Source organism: Bidens hawaiensis, unplaced genomic scaffold, assembly GCF_021521415.1.
Source record: "Bidens hawaiensis isolate Kalapana, Puna unplaced genomic scaffold, B.hawaiensis_p1.1 tig00050684_1, whole genome shotgun sequence".
Taxonomy (NCBI): Eukaryota; Viridiplantae; Streptophyta; class Magnoliopsida; order Asterales; family Asteraceae; genus Bidens; species Bidens hawaiensis.
Genome location: NW_027499088.1, coordinates 68753 through 89779, shown reverse-complemented (window position 1 = coordinate 89779; position 21027 = coordinate 68753). Strand labels below are relative to the sequence as shown.

The following is a 21027-nucleotide window of genomic DNA, read 5'->3' as shown; positions in this document are numbered from 1 at the left end:
TCCAATTTATAGTTTGATTTGAAAAACTTAAATCAAGATAGAGTTATTAAATTTAACGATGATGTTTTATCAGTTGACTAGAACGATAGAAGTCATATGATCTATAAATATTTTTTTTGACTAAAAAACATGATAAGTTTAATAAGATGATGCATGCGTGACCTCCACCCGTTTAAAAAAGTCTTAATCGAGTTTAGCAAAGCCCACGGGCAACTTGTTACTTTGAGGTCACAACACACGGGGATCACCTAAAAGTTTCACAATTATTGTTTTCTAATTTACATTATATGACCTACAGGTTTAGGTATATTGAAAAAGTATCAACCATCTTCTAGAAAACACAAAAATACCCAACTTATGCAATATTTACATTGGGCATTAGCTGTTGATACTAGGAATGAGCATTTTTTCCCGAATACATGTACCCGTATCTGTTCAGTACCTGTGCTTGTACCCATATATGTCTATTGGGTAAGGGTATGGGTACCTAGATTTACTTATTATAGGTACAAGTACTTTCGGGTATAGGTACGGGTATAAGTACGGGTGTTACGGGTACTGGTACTCGTTTAGAATATATAGGGTTTCCAGCATTCATAACTTAACTTTCAAACGAGATTTTTAAAACATAATATATATATATATATATATATATATATATATATATATATATATTAGTTGAATAACTTCATTCTCAGTCTATATGTGTGTATTCGTATATTTTTATTTCATGTATGTGTAATTGTGTATATCATTAAATAACATGTATTAAGTTTCTCTCTTGTTTTTCTATAGAAATTAAGAAAGCAATAACAAAGAAAAGGAAAAGAGAATGAAGTTTATATTGTGGTTGATTTGTTTCATTTTTAGTTTTGCTATTATGTTTTGGTTGCGGTATTATGGTTCTCGTTATGGTATTACGGTTTTGGTACCATAGATAATTTATTGTCGGTATCGTAACGTTACCTAGTTTAGTGGAGATTTAAAAAAAAGAACAAAGGGGTACCAAAGCGAGTACCGTACCCAAAGTACCTGTACCCGTACCATATAATTTGGGTACGGGTATGGGTACCAAGATTTAATGATTTAAGGTATGGGTACTTTCGGATACATGTACGGGTATAGGTACATGTACGGTCCCGATCTCATCATAAGTTGATACAAGGATTCACCAAGAATTTTTAACATGCTTGCAACAGCGGTGGAGACAATCCGTAATACTTCGTCTTCTCCATCTTATATTGAGGTTGCAAAACATCACGAAATCACATTATAATGGGGTTTAAACTAAAGCTTCGGACCACCCTCCGTTGATCAACTCAATCAAGGATTCATCGTTATCGATAGTGAACACATGAGTAAAACGAGAGTCTTAAATAAGATGTGAATTCATGGATATCAAAGAGGAAATCTCCAAGTAAAGGTCATCAAGGTCCCCTCGAGGTGGAGATTGATGTCACGAGCCAAATATTAGGATAACTCTGCGACATTAAGCTCTCTTTATATAAAAATCTGGTTTTGTTCACCTCTATTCTACGTTAGGTAAATTAGAAAACATACAAAAAATGTATAAATCGCGGACCTTATATAGTAATGCTGAATTAGAGGTGCACAAAAAACCCGATCTCAGAACCAGACAAAAAAAACCCCATAATTTAGTTTTTTTATACCCGAGCCCATACTCGACCCGGTATGGATAAGGTATGCATTTTAGTACCAAAGCTCGTACCCGAACTAGACCCGAGTTGTAGCCGGTAATACCCGAAAACCGGAACCGGTTCCATACTTGGAACCATGTTTTTCAACTACCCGATCTAAACCCGAAAAAACCTGAAAAATACCCAAAAAAAGTGCAGCCCCTTAAAAAACTCCATCTATACCTGAAAAAAAATCTAAAAATAAGGTTTTTTCAATACCCAGTTATATTCGAACCCAGTTTCATACCCGGCACTAGGTATCAGAAAAACCCTTTTTGCGCACCCGGAAGGCCAGAAATTAGAATTGCTGATAAAGTTGTCAGCTACATGTGCCATTACAACAATTCTCACACGGGTTAAACCCAAACCCCAAATTCTTCGCCCCACAAACCAACCAGTCTTCTTCTTCTTCTTCTGCAGGTAGCTCCCGAGAGAGTGGAACAACACTATTAATATTCTCTCATTCTTCATTCACTCGTCATGTACCGAGCCGCAGCATCCAGAATTAGAACCCCCCTCAAGGTCAGTCAGTCAGTAGTAGTAAATATCTTTTCTTTGCTTTTTAATCATTGTTATATATAACCTACCTGAACATAATATTCCTATTTTACCTTATTGAAAATGTATTTTATGTCAGACTCCTGAAGTAAATAGTTTACTTATTATGTTTTTTATATTAGTATAATTTTATTATGTAATAGGGACAGGGGGGGAACAGGAGCCTGACTAGGTTTGCGAGTTCAAGTGCGGTTTCAGCCAAGTCAACGTCGGGCGGTATCTTTAGCTGGATTACCGGTGGCAATTCACCCACCCTCCTTTGGACTTCCCACTTAAGGGCATTGAACTCCCACCTTCTTTACCCGATACCATCGAAACCGCCGACACCAAGATCACAACTCTCCCTAACGGACTCAGAATCGCCTCCGAAAGTTCATCCGTAAGTAAACCCTTCGTTACTTCTGGTAAAATGTGATTATTAGTTTATTATAATTGTTGGCATTATATATTTGGACAGGGCCCTGTGGCTTCCATTGGATTGTATATCGATTCTGGCTCGATTTACGAAACGCCGCTATCGTTAGGGGCTACTCATATTCTAGAGCGTATGGCGTTCAAAAGCACCAGTAACAGAAGCCACTTGCGTCTTGTGAGGGAAGTGGAGGCTATTGGCGGCAACGTGATGGCTTCTCGTGAAAGAGATTATATGAGTTACACGTTTGATGCGCTCAAGACTTACGTTCCGCAAATGGTGGAGTTACTTGTTGACGCTGTAAGGAATCAAGTTTTCTTGGACTGGGAGGTCAAAGGCAGGTAATCTTTATAGCGTTTTATCGTTTTGATGAAAGTAATGTTATGAACTTGAAATATTGATTTGCAGATTGCGAAAGTGAAAGCTGAGATGAGTGAATATGCCAACAATCCGGAAACGTTGCTGTTCGAAGCTATTCATACAGCTGGATATTCTGGAGCGTTAGCGAATCCTCTTCTCGCTTCGGAAGACTCACTTGATAGATTAGATAGCACCATATTGGAACAATTTGTAGCTGTTAGTTATTTCTTTTTAACATAAGTTATATTGTTCTGTATACGTGGATTCTTAGTGTTTCTAAATGAAGAAACACTAGGTGACCCCGGGCAGATTATGAATAATCTGGGGGTTAAGTAATGTTTCCCACGAGGGTTAGGTCCGGCAGAGATGGTTATTCTGATGACCTGCAAAACAGACACCGTGAGCTCGTCACTGAGAAGGGGGGGTTCCTCCTTGTGACCACCCTCCGGCGTAAGAACTAGATTGCTCTGAATATGTGTATATAAAGAGAGATTGCTAGAGAAGATAAGATACAAGATGATCATACCGTTCCAAGGTGTTGGAGTATTTATAGCCGAATGTAGGTTTCCAAGCAGGTACAGCCAGCTGTATAATATTCCTGTTCTACCAACTATGGGCTACGCACGTGCCATGCTGGTTGGTGGGTAGGCAGCGGCTGATAGTGACAAGGCTGGCTGTGTACTGTTCCCTTTCCACCAACTACAGGCTATGTGCGTGCCATGATAAGGGTTGGTGAGTAGGCAGCGGCTAATAGTGACAAACAGTACTAGAGCATGCTCCTCCTCGTACTGTTGTCGGTGAGCTGTCACCCTGTGATTGGTTCATGGGCTGCTTTGGTCAGATCTTGTCTATTTTGTCCATACCTTGGCAGGTATAGTACAAAAGATCTTCCAGAAGCATACGGACTGGCTCATTTGGGCGGGAGTATTCCCGCCTTGCTCATTCCTTCAGGTGACACTGAATTATTGAGAGTTAGTGCCTTGTGCGTGTAGCCTTGCTATTAGTGCGGGTAGCTTTCCCTGATGGCTTGTATCCGCAGCTGCGGGGACAGGCGAGGTACTTCACCATTGGGAGGCTTTCCCTGCGGGAACAGCTGGCGTACTGCGCGTAAGGTCTTCATCTCTGAGCATGGTGGGTCCTGCGGAATCAGTTGGTCCTTGCGCAGACGTCCCTCTTCAAGGTGAGTCTTGCGGGTCCAACTGGGCTCTGCTGGGACCTACCTCTTCAAGTCCCCCCAGTCAAATGTTCTTCTCGTGAATTGTTAATAAGTGAGGTGAACTTTGGACTTAAGCAAGGGGTTTTGAAAAGGATTTAGTTTTAAGGTTGTCTGTGGGGATTCTTCCCGCGGTTTCCCTAATGTCACGTGCAGAAATTCCCGACTTTTCTGCTTGATCTTTGGGTATGATGCGGGTAGGTGTGTAACCTCCTCGCAAGTCAGGAGCGTTGAGTTTCACTTGTGTAGATTCTCCACGAGGTTTTGGTAGTTTTAAACATAGTGATCAATTATGTTAAAGAACCAATTCCATCCTGGAGCTTCAAACAATCTAGTTCTCAACGTTCCCGCTATGCGGGGATGTTATTTCCCTTTCCGCAAGCATGGCCCAGAAGATCCTTCTTGGTTTCAATTCCCTGCGAGTGCTAAGTATGTGAAGGGTTTCGCCTTGACACTGTACCCGCACTCGTCTTATAGTTATCTTACTTCCAAGGTATTCTTGGCGTCCATTCCCTGCGGGTGTTAAGTATGTGAAGGGTTTTGCCTTGACACTGTACTCGCACCTGTCTTATAGTTACTTGGTTGCCAAGGTAAGGGGTATAGTCCCGCTTACTTTTGAATCTTTTTGAATCTTTTTGAAATTCGAAGAGTTGGTGAAAGGATAAGAACAGTCCAAACTGTTGAAACGTCGTCCGACGGTTTCTTCTGACAGTGTCAGGACGCGCAGGAAGTTATGGCGACGTGACAGTATATGGTCATTCCAGACGCTTTTTCAGGCGCGTGGGCGCGATTTTTCGGGCGCGTGGGTGCGGATTTTACGGCGCGCGTCCCGTCAACAGCTGTTGCCAGCTTGCTTTTTCCACATGTCATAGTTTCATTGCACCAGCTCTTTTCTCTCTCCTCCGCATTAAATTCATCGCATTCATTGCGATGAGTATATAAAGGGGGAGAGGGTTCACGGTAATCCACACTTTCATTTCTTTCTTCTTCTTCTAAGCGATTTCCGGCGAATACTCTAACTTTCTGTCGAGCATTCTCCTGAAATCGTTCTTTACCTCCAAAACATGTCGTCTACTCATGATCCAGAAGCTACCGTCGAGGAGTCTGACTTGTATGTCGAGAACCCGACGTCTACGCCCGATAAGGACGATAAGAGCACTGCTGGCGAATGCCAGTGTGCTCTTCCCATCGAGCTTTACCGGTACATCGTCCGGAAGTTCATGCTCGAGCCGTTCGAGCCTGAGTTTCCGGAGCCACACCAGACGGTGTACGATGCCCCCAAGGGCAAAATAGGGGTATATGCCGCCTTCTTCGTCTATGGGAATCTTAGGTTCCCGTTGACGAAGTTTGTATACCGTGTTCTGGATAGACACGGTGTGCACCTGACCGAGGTACACCCAATGGCGATCGCCAAGATTCTCCATTTTGAGTGGGTGTGCCTCATTCTTGGCGTGGATCCCCACGTCGACCGCCTGATGACCTTCTACTCCTGGAGGTGCATCCAAGGCTGGTATACCCTGGTCACCCGGATCAAGGGTTTGAAGATCTGCGCTACCGAGCGCAGTCTGCGGTCTTGGAAGCGGGAGTTCTTTTACATCTCTGCCCGTGTCGTCCCTATAGCGATGACATTTAAGAACGGGAGAGCTCTCCCCAGCCTTCACGCCTCCAACTACCAGGAGGCGGAATGGTTCTCCAAGATTTCCCGGATCCAGACTCCGGTTTACCGCTTTCCGGAGTCCGGGATGGTGATGGTCGGTATGAGCAGGGTGTGGAAGGATGCTGGGGCGGATGCGCCACAGATTCCCATCGTACTTGAATACGGTTTGAACTTTATCCCTTACGGTATGCTCCGTCTTCTTTGTTGATTTAAGGTTTTTTCTAACTGTTTTTCTTTTTATTTCAGAGGGAAATGACTTGCAGTCCCTCCTGGATCTGCGGGAAGCTGACGGTCCCGCTCGGTTGGGTACTCGTGCTCTTGACGAGAACGAGTTGCCCATCCTTGCGCAGACTGCGGATCGGTTTGTGGAGGCCTACCCGCCAGGCCACGAAATTCTGAGCGCCACGCGGCCAGGTAAAAGACTATTTAACCCTCGCCCTCTGAATGCTGAAACCTCTGCTGGAATTCCTCTAATTTTGTCATCTTCTGATGAGGAATCCGCAGATGGTCCTTTTCTTGCGCGGAAGAAGAAGGCTGCTGGCGGGAAGGGCAAGGCGAAGGTAGCCTCCACTGCCGACCAGGTGAACCGGTCTGAGTCGGAGACCGAGAGTGAAGAGGCGGCGGGGAACCCGGGTGGTGTTGAGACCACTGCTCTGGAGGTTGAAACGGCTGTCACCTCCGAGCAGCCCAGGACAACGACGGTGACCCGGTACGAAGAGGCCGGCTCCATCGGGTTCGTCCCCGCCCGTTCGCACCTTCAAGCTCAAAAGGACCCGTAAGTATACTTCCTTTAACTTAACTGCATATATTTCCGCCATTATACTTATATATCTTCTTTGTGCAGGCGTGGATGCTACCGCATTCCAGGGTGGAGCGGGGAGGAGCACCTCCGGACCCATGACGGTAGGTTTGGTCAACCTACCTGAGGCGATGACCCAGGCGACTGCGCCTGCTTCAGTTGTTGGTTCAGTTGCTCACCCGGTTGAGCCAACTGTTCCAACTGTGACGACGTCTCCGCCGGCTGTCAGTGCCATATTCACTGATTCCTTCACTGAGTCGGCGGTGAATGTTTCTGTGGATTCTTCCACAGCCGCGGTTGTGAGTTCACCTCCGGTGAGTTCACCTCCGTTGGTTTCTACCACGGCGGCCTCCGCTATGCCTCCTCGGGCGCCGGCGACTACGGCCGGTCCTTCAGGTATGTCTGGGGTTGGGGCGTCAAGCCAATCTCTGCCTCCTTCCCATCTGCCTGACCTCTTGGATGGATATCCGTTAGGTTCGGGTGATGGGTTTGGCGGCTACAGGCCTGTCGTCGACCCTACAGGTGCGTAGGGTTATTTTGGCCTTTTATTATTTTATTTTATATATTTTTTTATCATCTTTTCCTAACTGCCTTTTGCTTTTGCAGTGTCGGATTCCAATGAAGTGTTCCACGATGGAACATCCGCCGAGGAACAACCCTTCGGACGCCTGTGGAATGCGTCGAGTGGGCGCGCCACGCCGCTCCAAGTGGGGCGCTGGGGGAAGCAATGTCAAGCTACCAGGAGGGTAGGTTGACAAATGAACTCTGCATTCTCGTAGCCCGGATGCAGCTGCGCGTCGAGCTGCTTTGTCGTGAAAACGACAAGTTAAAAGCAGCTCGTATCCAAGAAGTAGCTCAGGCGCGGGCTGTCCGGGAGGAGAACAGGAGGCTCTCCGCCGTTGCTGCGGAGAAGGAGAAGGCCTTCAAGGCACTTGAGGTTGAAGTTCAGGCTCGTCTCGAGGCCCGTTCCAAGGCCGCCCAAGCTGTTAATGAACAGCTTCGGTTGGCTAAGGAAACTGCACGGAACGCAACCGAGAGGGCCACCAAGGCTGAAGCTGCTGCTGAGCCTCTACGCATCGAGAATGAGGAACTTAAAGCCAAATTAAAGAGGCTCCAGCAGGCTCATGTAGAGGTGCACAAACCGGTTTTTTTAAAAAAACCGGTTCGGTTATTAACCGGACCGGTTAATAACCGGTTTTTTTCTGTCAAAACCCTAACCGGTCTAACCGGTTAGGACCGGTTTAGAAACCGGTTAGAACCGGTTAATAAACCGGTTTTTTTATTAACCGGTTTTTTTTTTTTTTTTTTTTTTTTTTTTTAAATTTCGCGGTTTCAAATTCGAATATTTGTTTTTTATATTTTGTACTTAATGAAGACCATTATTTTTTCACAGTATAAACAAACCGGTAACTACAAGGCAAAACGGACTGACCGAAGCCATTCTTTGCTTTCGTTGTTAGGGTTCTTTGCTTGGAAGATGAGTATGAGTGTGTGTTGGTGAATGTGTTTTCAACAAACCAAAGATTAAAAACACATAACTTTCATTTATAGTTTTTACATTAAAAATACAAACATTAAATCGTTATCGCATATTCGTAACTCAAAAATACAAACATTAAATCATTAACACTGAAGAAATCTCTGCCAAGAACTGTTGTTCATGATTTAACTCAAAAATACAAACATTAAATCGTGAACTAGCAGATGCTCCTGTTGTTCCCAATCGCAGTTTGTTCATGATTTGCCTCCATGTTTGCTGTTTCTTTAACTAAATTAGAAAAATCCAAATCAACAAGTAAATAAGAGCACATATTAGGAAAAAGAATGCTTAGACACGATTACATGAACAACTTGCTGTTTCTAACGCATGATTTGCCTCTATGTTTGCTGTTTCTTTAACTAATTTTCTTCGCTACCCGATCCCGAGCTATTTCTTAGGTAATCGTCGTACGCGGCTTCTTCATCGGTCATTGGTTGAGTGTGTCCTTCATTGACCTCGTCTTCATACAAGCCCGCTTCATACTCCATTTCCCCCTCGAGTGAGCGTTGATGTTGTGCCCTATCTAAAGAGTCCAAGTAATCCTTGTAGCAAATCGACATCTCTATAGCTGGTGCAGTGAGTCGAGTCCTCCTAATCGATATAACCTTGCCAGAAACAGAAAAAGCAGACTCCGAAGCTACCGTGGAAGCTTGGACCGTTAGTAAATCTTTGGCCATGGCGGCGAGGATCGTAAACTCATCCTCCTTACCTCTCCACCAAGCCAGCAAATCAAGACTTCTAAATTCATCCGGAGTCATGTGTTTCACAAAGTTGGTACCACCATACCTTCCAAGTTCACTGCTTGGGGTGTTTACCCTTTGACGTTTACCGGCGTCTTCCCAAATCATGTAGTACATCCCCATTTCAAGGTCGGTTTGGGATTGGGATTGGGCAACAGCTCTTAACGAGTCATGAATTTGGTAAGACGACCCGTATTTTGTAAGGTAGACATCATACATGTTTGACAAGGTGGTGTTGAAAGCATTCTTTAAAGTTTGGCTATAATAGGGGTTTTGATCGTCGTTTAACCCAAGCTCATCACAAATTTTTTCTATTAAAGCTTCAACACCACCAACATTGATGCAAGGGTTTAACGCAGCAGCACATGTCAAAACAGCGGGTAGTTGTTGAAAATATTTTCTAAATTTTTCTTTCATTTTTACACCCATATCAAAATAAGGTGCACCCCTACAATCAAGTTCACTCAACTTTGTGCACATGACAGCAATTTTTGGTAAAGCAATGGGGCTTGTTGGATAGTAAACCCCGGATAAACTAGTTGTGCAAGATTTAAAAATTTGAAGGACCTCCGTAACGATCTCAATCAATAACCAGTTTCTAGGATCATATGGTGCACATTTACCCCTACTTGACAAAATTTGATGAAACGCAATTAATGATTCTTTTTGTTGGATGGCTTTCTCAAACATATTACAAGTCGAGTTCCATCTTGTTGGACAATCCCAATTTGGCCCCAACCATTGACAATTAGCTTCTACACAAAATTTTTTGTATCTTGAAAATGTTTTATTGTTGCTAAAAACATCTCGTAACATTCTTTTAAAACTGTTTCTTTGCGTTTCGATCACGTTTAACCCATCTTGCACGGCCAAGTTGATAATATGTGCAATGCATCGGCTATGAAAAAACGCTCCATCACAAATAGGTTTATACTTTAATTTTAAATGGCCAACCGCGGCCGTATTGTTGGACGCGTTATCAAACGAAATTGAAAAGATTTTATCTTCAATGTTGTATTGTCGAATGACTTTATCCAAGATTTGAAATATTTCTACCCGTGTGCGGGTAATCAAACAATTGAAACGCAACGGTTCGTTTCATCATTTGCCACGACTCGGGGTCAACCCAATGAGCCGTCACACAAATGTATGAGTCGGGCGAACCATGAGGTACCGACCAAACATCCGTTGTTAAGTTTACACCAGTTTGTAAGTTTGAAAAGTATGAAATTAGTTCGGATTTAGCGTTTTCCATGCTTTAAGACAATCTCTTCTAAGGGTCGAACGACTTACGTGTTGGTAGCGTGGTTGAACATAGTTTTGCATCATCTCCGTGAATTGAGGGTTGTCGAAGTGGTTGAAAGGAAGTGTTTGTTGAATCACAAAGTTTGAAAACTGTTGACGTACCGCTTCAACGTCGTACGTAAACACCACTCCTTGATTCGTCATCTCCGGCTGCGAACTACTTCCCGCTTCGTCCTTCAAGGCCTTGCAAAAGCGCTGTTGTATATGCGCTTTTAAAGTGGAGTTTGCATCTTTGGCATAGAACTTCAAACAGTGCTTGCATCGAGCTTTTTGGCGACCGTTGGACAGTTCGCATAGGTCGAAATGTTGCCACACATCTTGGTTTCGTTTCGTGGGGATGATCCGAACGACCGTTATGTCTGTGTTCGAGGCACCCATGTTGACGGATGAAGCAGCACTTTGGGAGGCCATGATAATAAGAGCGTATAATCGAGTATGAAATAAACGAGTACGAGTATGAAATAAACGACTACGAAATAAGAGCGTATGGAGTGGTAATGTGGTATAATTGAGTGTGAGATAACAAAATAATCGCGTATGAAATAAACGTTTAGAGCTAGTAGAGTTGTATAATCGAGTGTGAGCTAACCTACCCAACCTAAACTATATATAGTTGTTTGTGGGGGTAAAATGTTAAAAAAAACGGCTAGAAATCAAGAAAAAACGGGCAAAAAAGGACCCAAACGGTCATATGGCCGTTTTATAACGGTCAAAAACCGGTTAACCTAAAAACCGGTTAACCGGTTTTTAGGTTAACCGGTTTTTGACCGTTAACCGGTTAACCGGTTTTTTAATAACCGGTTTTTAAATTTAACCGGTTTTTTTACTAACCGGTTCAATAACCGGTTTTTGTCCACGAATGAGTAACCGAAGTACTAACCGGCGGTTCAATAACCGGTCTAACCGGTTTTTTAATAACCGGTTTTTCTATTAACCGGTTTTCGGTTAAACCGACCAAACCGGTTCTATAACCGGTTATTTTGAACACCTCTAGGCTCATGATGCCTTGGCCATGGAAGATGCCAAGAAGCTCCAAGAGATCTTGGACCAGAGGGGGGTGCTTGACCACACTGAGCGTAAGCTAAAGGGCGTCGAAGAGGCTGCAGCCAAAGATGTGTTGCTTGCCAACCTTACAAAGAACGAAGCCGAACGCGCCCGTAATGAAGCTCAAGCTGCCCTCCAGGAGGCTCTGGTTACCAAGGAATGGCTTCTCCGAGAAGCGTTGTCTCAGGTATGCGCAGGTTCACAATTTCTTTACGCTTTTCCTTTAAGAGTTTTTGATATACTTCTGTTTTTTAGGTTGTGCATCGGGTGTTCACGAACACATCATATGACGATGCGATGAGCGCAGCCCTCAACGCTTCTCATGAGGATGGGGAAAAGGCTGGCTTCCTGCTTGGTCTAGGGTTTGTTGAACAAGGCATTCCGCCTTCCAACTTCCCTCTTTACAATGTGGATACTGAAGCTGCGTATGACCAAGCAGTGAATCAGTATGCCGCCTTCCCGCATCCGGTGGTGGAGAAGGTAAACGAGATTGCTGCTGCTGATGATGGGCTAGCTATCCTCAAAGCTTTCCTTGAACCGCCACACTCTACTGATGGTGCGGGTCCAAGTGGGAGTGGTCCTGAAGCTTGATACTTTAGATCCCTTTCCACCATTAGAGTAGATTTTTATGTTTGTAGACTTCTAATCTTGTATGCGGGTATGTACCCAGCAATTCTTGTAATGTTTGAATGTTGATGGAATAAAGATTATTTGTTAATGCCTTGCCTTGTTTATTTCGCGCATATTTTGTTTTAACTTAGCAATTTCTTGAGTACTTAGATAAGTTAACTTTTCAACGTGGCAGATAATAAGTTAAAGTTTTGCTTCCTCTTTCTTGATTGTGCGGATAAGACCGTCACTTTCACTTAGTAGGATGGCTAAACTTTACCTATATCTGACCTGCGTGGAAGTTTTCCTCATCTTTTCCTTTGAAATTTTCTAAGTGTTTTGAATAAGTTAACCTTTCGACGCGCGGTTGCCAATAGGTTAATGTTCAGTTTCCTCTATCATGATTGTGCGGGTAGGACCGTCACTTTCATTTATTGGGATGACCAAACTTCACCTATAGCTGACCTGCGTGAAGGTTTTCCTTATCTTTTCCTTAGAAATTTTTACCGTTTTATGTGTTTATGCGGGTTTTGCCGCCTTCCACACGCAACGACTTACTTCTTCCCATATTTATGCGGTGAATACCGGCATATCAGTGTGGGAAGTTCATAAGTATAAAGGTAAGGCTATCAACACAATGTGATAAAGGAGAATCATTTCCATTAGAAGTGGCTCTAGGCCTTTTCTTTACAAGTTTGGAATTGATCTACATGTAACATTTGCGTAATTGAGCTCCGTTCCATGTTCTTGGGATAGGAGTGCCATCGAGCCTTTCAAGCCGGCATGCGCCTTTTCCCAAAACTTCTTTGATAATGTACGGTCCTTCCCAGACCGGTGCCAGTTTTCCTGGGCGCTCTTGGTTTGAAGCCTCGTTGTTACGCAATATGTAGTCTCCTACATTGAAGTTGCAGAGTTTTACCCGCGTGTTGTAGTACTTTTGCATTTGTCGCTTGTAGTTTTCTTCACGCGCTGCGGCTAAGTCTCTGCGTTCCTCGGTTAGCATAAGGTCTAACCGTCTTTCCGCATCATTGTCTTCTGGCTGAATCAAGACCCTTGGTGAGGGTAAACCAATTTCGACTGGGACCATGGCTTCAGTGCCATAAGTGAGGCTGAACGGGGTTTCTCCCGTACTGGCCTTTTTCAGCGTTCTGTTTGCCCAAAGGACGTGTGGAACTTCGTCTACCCAGCCGGATCTGTGTTCCAGGAGTCTTTTCTTTATGCCTTCGACGATGCTTTTATTTGCTCTTTCCACCTCACCGTTACCTTGCGGGTGTGCCACTGAGGTAAAGGTGTGGGTGATTTGAAGTTCTTCCAGCCACTTTTGTAGCTTCTTGTCAGCAAAGTTGGTGCCGTTATCACTCACCAAAGTCTGTGGAAGTCCAAAACGACAAATAATAAATTCCCAAATAAATTTTTTAATATGTTTTGCGGTTGTTTGGGCTAAGGGTTTTGCTTCTATCCACTTGGTGAAGTAGTCGATGGCTACCACTAGAAATTGAACGTTTCCTGCTGCTGTGGGAAATGGGCCTGTCACATCGATGGCCCACTTCTGAAATGGCCATGAAGAGGTGACTGGAACAAGTTCATTCTTCGGGCGATGCGTGTTGGGTGCGTAGAGTTGGCAAGCCCTACACTTTCGAATGTATGCCAGCGCATCCATATGCATCCCTGGCCAAAAGTATCCCGCGTTGTTTAGCTTAGCTACAACAACGCGTGGACCTGCGTGTACTCCACAGATGCCTTCGTGTACTTCCCTTAGGAGGTAGTCAGCATCTTGGTTGTCCACGCATCTTAAGAGTGGGCCAAGAAAGTTAAGTCTTTAAAGGATGTCATCGATGAGTTGATAGTTTAATGCTTTACAACGTATTTTTCTTGCCTGTGTTTTTGACTCTGGTAGTATACCCGCTGCAAGGTAATTTATTATCGGTGTCATCCACGTTTCTGTGCCGGTTTGGATGACACAAATTTCCTTGTGCGAGACTGATGGTGCTTCAAGGAGTTCAATGCGGATGTCCTTTCCCAAATGGGTGAAGGCTAATGATGCAAGCTTGCTTAACGCATCCACAGATTTGTTTTCGCTACGCTTGACGTGTATGACTTTACAATCATTAAAATCACGCATAAGGGTTTTTGCTTGTGCGAGGTACAGGGCCATTGTGTCGTTCACGGTCGTGTACGTCCCGTTTATTTGGTTGGCTACTAACATGGAATCCACGTGGGCTTCCAAGTTTTTCACTCCCATCTTACGCGCAATTCTCAGCCCGGCCAAGAATGCTTCATACTCGGCTTCGTTATTCGTACTTGGAAAATCCAGTCGAATAGCGTAAGTGTATTCTTGGCCTGCTGGGTTGGTTAGTTTCAACCCTGCGCCTGAACCCTCGTTGCTGGCTGCTCCATCAGTGTAGAGTCGCCAGACATCATTGATGTCCTGTACTGGGGGGGAGGGGTTGAGCCTCCTCCTGGCACTCTTTCTCCCGCGAAGCGGGGACTTCTGCAATAAAGTCGGCCAGGACCTGGCCTTTTATAGCTGGTCTTGGCTTGTACTTTATCGTATATTCCCCCAACTCAATTGCCCATTTGGCTAGACGTCCCGATAACTCGGGTTTGCCTAGAACGTTTGCGAGTTTGAAGTTGGTGAGAATGGTGATTGGGTGACCCTGGAAATATCGTCTTAGTCTGCGTGAAGCTTGTACAAGTGCTAAGACTAATTTTTCCAGGGTGGAGTACCGGGTTTCTACGTCTATTAGGACACGGCTAACATAGTAAATAAGCATCTGGATACCTTTTCGCTCTACTAGCAGGACTGCCCCGGTTGCTCTATCTGTGGCAGAAAGGTATATGATTAATTCTTCCCCCGCTTCTGGTGCTGTGAGCGTTGGGAGTTCGATCAAGCGTGACCGAATTTCCAGAAAAGCTGCTTCCGCATCTGGTGTCCAGCGGAAGTGCGTTTTCTTTAAACAGTTTCTCAATGTTGACACGAATGGGAACGACCTATCCGCATGGTTTGACAAAAAGCGGTTAAGTGCGACTAGGCGTCCATTCAGTGTCTGAGCTTGCTTGATGGTAGTAGGTGATTCCATTTTGATAATGGCTTCGACCTTTTCAGGGTTCGCTCTGAAGCCATCTTTAGTAACAATGACTCCCAAGAACTTCCCTTCTTCCATCCCAAAGGAACACTTGCTCGGGTTGAGCTTCATGTTTATCTTTCTGAGCGTGTTGAAAGTTTCTTCGATGTCTTTCAACATCGCTTCTGGCTCAGGGCTTTTGATGACCAAATCATCCATGTAGACTTCCAAGTTTCTCCCAATTTGGGCATGAAACTCTTTGTCCATCAGGCGTTGGTATGTGGACCCTGCATTCTTAAGTCCGAATGGCATCATTTGATAACAAAATGTGCAATCGGACGTCCGAAATGCGGTTTTGTCCTGATCATCTACAGCCATGTGGATTTGATGGTACCCCTTATATGCGTCAAGGAAGCATTTAAGGCGAAACGGTGCTAATGAATCCACTTTGAGGTCAATTTCAGGTAACGGGTAACAATCTTTGGGGCATGCTTTGTTTAAATCTTTGAAATCTATGCAAATGCGCCATTGTTTGTTAGCCTTCGGTACCATAACGGGATTTTCAACCCATGTTTGATATCTACTAACACGTACGATGCCCGCGTCAAGGAGTTCCTTGACTTGGGTTCTACACGCGTTAGCTTGTTCCGCCCCCATTACTCTGCGCTTTTGTATGACTGGCGTAAAAGCCGGGTCACACTTGAGCTTATGCTCTGCCTTACTTCGAGGTACACCAGTCATGTCAGCTGGTGTCCACGCAAAGATGTCAGCGTTTTTCTGTAGTAAGCGTTTGAGCAAGGTGCGCGTAGGATCAGTGATTGTTGGGCCAATTGTAACAGCCTGGTCAGGGTATTTGCCATTGAGGGCCCATTTTTCTGGTTCGGTGATGGTTGGTTTAGCCATCTTTGGTTTGGGTTTAGATGAGACGGATGCGATGCATACCTGGGGGATACCGGTGATCATCGCTACACCCTCAGCAGTTGGCCATCCCATCCTGCCGTGGACTGAAGATACCACGGCGTTGAATCTTGCCATCCCGTCTCTCCCGAAGAGAATGTCGTATGTGTGATGTGGCTTCCTCATTACGACGAAGTCCACGTCTTCTGTGCGGGAGTATTTCCCGTCCGTGAGAATGACGGGGAAAGATAGGATACCCAGGGGGTGTTTGTGCTGCCGTCGAACCCTTCCATTGAGGCGTAAACCGTTTCCAGGCGTTCTTTGTCTTCGTCGTCTAGCTTGTCGAAGAACTGCCTGTACATAACCGTTGACGAGGCGCCGTTGTCAGCAAGAGTGCGGGAAGTTATGTAATGCCCCAGCTGGCTTTTGATGACGATAGGGCCTTCCTTGCTGGGTCCTCCTGGCACTCGCGGGAAGCGCACCTCAGCTTCCTTCCATTCGCATGGTTCTGTCGTTCGTCTTTTTCTTCCTCTGATGTTGCCATGAACCATGTGGATGCTGATGTCAACGGGCTTTCGTCCGTTGCCTTTATACCGGTTATCATTCCTTCCTCCATTCTTGATTGATGCCACAAGGTGTGCAAGTCTTCCATCCTTGACGAATGTTTCAACAATATCCTTCAAGGATGTACACTCCTCTGTATTGTGACCCTTTGTCCCGTGGAAGTCACAGGATTTGCTCTGATCCGCATTAGGTCGCTGCCGGATCATTGGAGCTTTTGGCCATGGGAGTTTTTTGGTGGCAAATATCTCCGTGACGCTTTTGGTGAGTGGCGTCCACCGGTGTTTTCGGCTTGAAGGGTGCGTGTTATCCCTTCCGCCAACAAGAGGGCGAGAGCTGGATGAGGTGTCAAAGTTTACCCTTGACTGCCAAATACCTAGCTTCCTCTTTTTGTTCTGCCGGGCGATCCGAACATTGTTTTCTCTGGTCCTCTGCGTGTAGAGGTGTGTACTCTGGGGAAGATCCCTACCCAGTTGCTTCTCCGTCTCGGCAAAGCGCTTGGCTGCCGTCATGATGGCATCCCATGTGGATGGCATGCCGTCCTTACCCGTCAACGTGCGGATAAGCTCTGGGTATTCGGCGCCCTGGATAAAAGCGGCGCGAACAAGATCTTCACTTATGTTGCCCAGACTCAGCTTTTTGGAGTTGAAGCGAGTGATGAAGTCTAGTAAAGATTCATCTTCCTCTCTCACGCAGTTGAGGATCGTCCACTGCTCTTCAGTATATTTCCTCTGTTGACTGAAGTGTTGGCTGAACTTGTGTTGAAAGTCCGCCCAATCATAGATGTGGTGGACCGGTAAACGATCAAACCACGCCCTGGCCGCTCCAACCAGCGTCATCTGGAACATATAACACCACGTGGGTTCCGTCCAGTTACTGACGGTTGCCCCCGCTATGAATCTGTTCAAGTGATCATCTGGGTCGGATAGACCATCATAAGTGCCGATGTTGGACATCTGTTTGGCACTTCTCGGAGCGATTGCTTCCGCAATGTCCCTTGCAAACTTGGATGTTCCTGCATTTGCAGCAGTTGGTCTAAAGGTTTTGGAGAAGTCGCGTTGGTTTCCCCCCGCGTTCCTTGGTTTGAAGGTTTCTCCGAAATTCCTTCTTGGTTGGAAGTCCGTTTCTTTACGATTCCCTTTCGCCCTATGGCGAGGGTTCGCGTCAGTGTCGGATTCCTCCCGATCATCGTCCGAGTACTCGCACTCACTGTTCATGTTGAGCTGTTGTCGAGTGCTTCCGAATTCGTCAGCCTGTTGGAGTGAACGCAAGCGTTCATCCAACTCAGCTTGGAATTCCTTCTGACGTGCTTCGGCCCAGGCCTTAAGTTGATCGAGTGTTTGGCGAGGGAGCCTCGTCTGTTTCTCCAACTGGGCATCAGTGAACCCCAGTGAAATATTGTTTACTGCACTTGCCCCGGCTTGGGTAACCGGGGTAGTGTTCGTAAAATTTGTGTAACCGCCGGTGTTCCCCCCAGTAGCTGGGGTTGTGGTTACCGGGGTTTCTTGGTCACTTACTGGCCTTGGGACCGGAGTAACGTTAACCATTTTTTCAGAAGTTTTGAAAAAACTGAGAATTAGTTCTAGCTTTTATGCACGGATGGCGCCAATGAAGAAACACTAGGTGACCCCGGGCAGATTATGAATAATCTGGGGGTTAAGTAATGTTTCCCACGAGGGTTAGGTCCGGCAGAGATGGTTATTCTGATGACCTGCAAAACAGACACCGTGAGCTCGTCACTGAGAAGGGGGGGGGGGGTTCCTCCTTGTGACCACCCTCCGGCGTGAGAATCAGACTAGATTGCTCTGAATATGTGTATATAAAGAGAGATTGCTAGAAAAGATAAGATACAAGATGATCATACCGTTCCAAGGTGTTGGAGTATTTATAGCCGAAGGTAGGTTTCCAAGCAGGTACAGCCAGCTGTATAATATTCCTGTTCTACCAACTATGGGCTACGCACGTGCCATGCTGGTTGGTGGGTAGGCAGCGGCTGATAGTGACAAGGCCGGCTGTGTACTGTACCCTTTCCACCAACTGCAGGCTATGTGCGTGCCACGACAAGGGTTGGTGAGTAGGCAGCGGCTAATAGTGACAAACAGTACTAGAGCATGCTCCTCCTCGTACTGTTGTCGGTGAGCTGTCACCCTGTGATTGGTTCATGGGCTGCTTTGGTCAGATCTTGTCTATTTTGTCCATACCTTGGCAGGTATAGTACAAAAGATCTTCCAGAAGCATACGGACTGGCTCATTTGGGCGGGAGTATTCCCGCCTTGCTCATTCCTTCAGGTGACACTGAATTATTGAGAGTTAGTGCCTTGTGCGTGTAGCCTTGCTATTAGTGCGGGTAGCCTTCCCTGATGGCTTGTATCCGCAGCTGCGGGGACAGGCGGGGTACTTCACCATTGGGAGGCTTTCCCTGCGGGAACAGCTGGCGTACTGCGAGTAAGGTCTTCATCTCTGAGCATGGTGGGTCCTGCGGAATCAGTTGGTCCTTGCGCAGACGTCCCTCTTCAAGGTGAGTCTTGCGGGTCCAACTGGGCTCTGCTGGGACCTACCTCTTCACTAAAGATTTTCATGTTTGTAAACTGCAGGAAAACTATACTGCACCTCAGATTGTACTGGCCGCATCGGGAGTTGAACATGAGGAACTGTTGAAATATGCAGAGCCTCTTCTTTCTGATATGCCACGTGGTGGTCAAGTTGAGGAGCCAAGTTCGCTTTATGTTGGTGGTGATTATCGAGTTGGGGCTGATACAGGGGTATGTTTGTAAATTGTCTCTCAAATTAATTTTCCGTTTAATTTTGTTCTCTCGTTCTAATGCAATTCTTACTTGACCAAATGACTTGTTTTGCCCTTGTATATGGACTTCCCAGTGGCTGGCTTGATGCGAAGGCTGCCATGACTTTGACAGTTATTCAGATGCTAATGGGAGGCGGTGGATCTTTTTCAGCTGGCGGTCCCGGGAAAGGGATGTACTCACGGCTTTGTAAGTTGTACTTTTGTGTAGTTGAGATAATCATGTGTTATTAACTAAAAGGCTGTTGATTAAAGTCTCGTTCTTGATTGTGATTGTTATGATGATTAGATGTCCGTATCTTGAATGACCATCCAGAAGTGCAGTCGTGTGCAGCATTCAACTCTATATACAACAACACGTCTATTTTTGGAATTCAATGCACCACTGTAAGATTATGTCTTCACTGGTTTATCAGTTATTTGTTTTGTGTTTAGTTCTAATAAATAATAATTTTATCACTTTGTTACAGAGTCCTGAGTTTGCATGTGATGCCCTTAATAAAGTTGCTAAAGAGCTTCGGGCACTCGCCACGGATCATGTTATTACAAGTGTTACTTTTTGACACATTTTGTACTAATCTTTCTATGTATGCAGTTAGACGGGAAGAGCTGGAGCGTGCCAAAGAAGCAACCAAGTCTGCTCTTCTAATGAACTTGGAATCAAGAGTACGTAACGTGTCTTATTGTTGATTACTAGATTATTAGGTTTAACGAGTACGGTTTATCTGCATGTTGCAGATGATTACTTCAGGAGATATAGGCAGACAAATTATCAAAACAACGTGAACAGGCGACCTGTAGAGTATTTCTTGAAAGCTGTAGATGAAGTAACAGGCGAAAAAGTAAAAGCCATGATGGAAAAGCTTATTTCCTCGCCGCTCACAATGGCAACACATGGAGATTTGCGGAAAGTACCAAGCTATCGCAGGGTTAGCAACGCAGTTTCAGAGGGTGATTATTTGTATATGTATTGAGCATGGTTGATTTTGCTTCAAGATTTGGCGGATGGTACTTGTTATTGTTGTTTTTAGACGCTGACTGAATAGTTATTCCATTGTCGTTCGTCATTTTTAATGTCTCCTTTTAAAATGTATTTGGTGTAAACCTTTTGGTGGCGATTATGTCATGGATTTCAAAATGTGTTTCATGCAACGGTTACCGCCCAAACACACTTGTCCGTGACATAATCTTTTTACATGGATTTCAAAATATGTTCATGGCAAAGTGTACATACTTATAAAATAAACGTGTTTTACTAGCATAATTAACTAGTTTTATACCCGTCTGGTGGACGGGCTGTTTAATGTCATAATGACAAAATTATCTTTGTTTGTATACTAAATCAAAAACAATATTTGTTTAACATAAAAGCAATATGTTACAAAAAGAGGAAACATAATTGGTCTTTTAATAAGATAACAAATCACAAATATATTGAACCTAAATAGAAATACCGAATGGTAGCATAAGCTTTTGTAAGAGAAAATGACTTAACTTTTTTATAAAATAAATGCAGATTACAATAAAAGATAAAGAGTAAATATTACATAAACATAAAAGAATGTAACATGCTTCAAACCAATATCTGATACATTATCCGGCAATTACTTAACAAAGCTCTCTATGCTATCGCTGCTACTTTTGAGCTTACAAGAACTGGGCATTCTTTGATTTATGTCTCTTGTTTTATTAAACAAACCATCTCTTCCAAGATCAATGTTTGTTCATACTATTTGTTACCTGCATCAATCGCACCCCATATGAATTGTG

The 21027-nt window shown here is 44.7% G+C and overlaps 1 pseudogene across 1 annotated transcript; it reads left to right on the top strand.

The window, feature by feature from the left end:
* The first annotated feature begins 2119 nt into the window (after positions 1 to 2119).
* On the top strand, positions 2120 to 20522 carry LOC143598675 (mitochondrial-processing peptidase subunit alpha-like; annotated as a pseudogene). The gene is made up of 9 exons (XR_013147156.1): positions 2120 to 2219; positions 2399 to 2634; positions 2713 to 3243; positions 19052 to 19218; positions 19299 to 19447; positions 19547 to 19644; positions 19728 to 19806; positions 19853 to 19923; positions 19996 to 20522. The product of XR_013147156.1 is annotated as a mitochondrial-processing peptidase subunit alpha-like (transcript).
* The last annotated feature ends 505 nt before the right edge of the window (positions 20523 to 21027 follow it).